Source organism: Triticum urartu, chromosome 2 (genome assembly GCF_003073215.2).
Source record: "Triticum urartu cultivar G1812 chromosome 2, Tu2.1, whole genome shotgun sequence".
Lineage (NCBI taxonomy): Eukaryota > Viridiplantae > Streptophyta > Magnoliopsida > Poales > Poaceae > Triticum > Triticum urartu.
The window spans coordinates 164,506,986-164,509,825 of NC_053023.1; positions in this window are offsets into that span (position 1 = coordinate 164,506,986).

Here is a 2,840-nt window from a genome sequence, read left to right on the forward strand (position 1 = left end):
ACTGGTTAGGGCGTTGCTCTACCATCGGGGAGAGATGGGTTTGATCTCAGGTTCTCACTCTTTTTTGCTGCCTTTTCTCCCCGAATATCTATAGTATGATATTATCTTGTCCCAACCACTTTTTTACCTTTTTACTTTACGTAGATTTAAGTATATGTTGAAATTTTCATATCATTTAAAAAAACTCCAAATTTAACATGTTATATATAAAAATCGCTCAGAAAAATGTATAGATTCTAAATATGATATTATCTTGCATGTTAATAATTGTTTAAATTATGTTTATGATGTAGTTAGTATGTTTCTTTTCTATACCTATATATAACGTACATTTCTGAAGGAAATATGCCCTAGAGACAATAAATTTGTTATTTATATTTCCTTATATCATGATAAATGTTTATTATTCATGCTAGAATTGTATTAACCGGAAACTTAGTACATGTGTGAATACATAGACAAACAAAGTGTCCCTAGTATGCCTCTACTTCACTAGCTCGTTAATCAAAGATGGTTAAGTTACCTAGCCATAGACATGTGTTGTCATTTGATGAACGGAATGTGAAGGACAAAACCCATCTGTTAGCTTAGCACTATGATCGTTTAGTTTATTGCTATTGCTTTCTTCCTGACTTATACATGTTCCTCAGACTATGAGATTATGCAACTATGAATACCAGAGGAACACCTTGTGTGCTATCAAACGTCACAACGTAACTGGGTGATTATAAAGATGCTCTACAGGTGCCTCTGATGGTGTTTGTTGAGTTGGCATAGATTGAGATTAGGATTTGTCACTCCGTGTATCGTAGAGGTATCTGTGGGCCCTCTCGATAATGCATATCACTATGAGCCTTGCAAGCAATGTGACTAATGAGTTAGTAATGATATGATGCATTACGAAATGAGTAAAGAGACTTGCCGGTAATGAGATTGAACTAGGTATGAGGATACCGACGATTGAATCTCGGGCAAGTAACATACCGATGACAAAGGGAACAACATATGTTGTTATGCGGTTTGACCGATAAAGATCTTCATAGAATATGTAGGAGCCAATATGAGGATCCAGGTTCCGCTATTGGTTATTGACCGGATATGTGTCTCAGTCATGTCTACATAGTTCTCGAACCTGTAGGGTCCGCAGGCTTAACATTCGATGACGATTTGTATTATAAGTTATGTGATTTGATGAACTGAAGTTTGTTCGGAGTCCCGGATAAGATGACGGACATGACGAGGAGTCTCGAAATGGTCGAGAGGTAAAGATTCATATATTGGAAGGTTGCATTTGGACATCGGAATGGTTCCGAGTGGTTCGGGCATTTTTTCGGAGTACCGGGAGGTTACCGGAACCCCCCAGGAGAAGTTATGGGCCTTATGGGCCATAAGAGGGAAGCACTGAGGGAGTCCTGGACTAAGGGGTCCTCGGGCGTCCGACTTGTTGGACATGGGCCGGACTGATGGGCCATGAAGATACAAGATAGAAGACTCTCTCCCGTGTCCGGATGGGACTCTCCTTGGCATGGATGGCAAGCCTGGCGTTCGGATATGAAGATTCATTTCTCTGTAACCGACTTTGTACAACCCTAGCCCCCTCCGGTGTCTATATAAAACAGAGGGTTTAGTCCATAGAGATAATCATAATCATACAGGCTAGACTTCTAGGGTTTTAGCCATTACAATCTCGTGGTAGATCAACTCTTGTAATCCTTATACTCATCAATATCAATCAAGCAGGACGTAGGGTATTAACTCCATCAAGAGGGACCGAACCTGGATAAAACATTGTCTCCCCTGCCTTATGTTACCATCAACCTTAGATGCATAGTTCGGGACCCCCTACCCGAGATCCGCCGGTTTTGACACCGACACTGGTGCTTTCATTGAGAGTTCCACTGTGTCACCATCAGAAGGTGTGATGGCTCCATCAATCATCTACAACAAAGCTTCCCCGGGGGAGGTTTTCCTCCCCGGGCAGATCTTTGTATTCGGCGGCTTCGCATTGCGGGCCAACTCGGTTGGCCATCTAGAGCAAATTGACAGCTACGCCCCAGGTCACCAGATTAGTTTTGGAAATCTGGACTATGTCGCTGACATCCGAGGAGACTTGATCTTCTAAGGATCCGCGTCCTCAATCTCCGCTCCAGCCTTAGATCCGGAGCGTATCGCCAGGTCCGAAGACAGGTGTCGGTGTCAAAACCGGCGGATCTCGGGTAGGGGGTCCCGAACTGTGGGTCTAAGGCGGATGGTAACAGGAGGCAGGGGACACGATGTTTTACCCAGGCACGGGCCCTCTTGATGGAGGTAAAACCCTACGTCATGCTTGATTTATTCTTGATGATATGAGTATTACAAGAGTTGATCTACCACGAGATCGGAGAGGCTAAACCCTAGAAGCTAGCCTATAGTATGATTGTATGTTGTCCTACGGACTAAAACCCTCCGGTTTATATAGACACCAGAGGGGGCTAGGGTTACACAAGGTCGGTTACAAAGGAGGAGATATCCATATCCGTACTGCCTAGCTTGCCTTCCACGCCAAGTAGAGTTCCATCCGGACACGAGACAAATTCTTCAATCTTGTATCTTCATAGTCCAACAGTCCGGCCAAAGGATATAATCTGGCTGCCAGGATACCCCCTAATCCAGGACTCCATGAGTAGCCCCCGAACCAGGCTTCAATGACGATGAGTCCGGCGCGCAGTGTTGTCTTCGGCATTGCAAGGCTGGTTCTTCTCCATATTTCGAATGTTTGTAAAGCAGTGTCCGGTCCCATAAATGTTTGGACCTCTTGGCTTCTGTGCCCAATAAGGGCTATCTCCCACGCGTTGAATGAA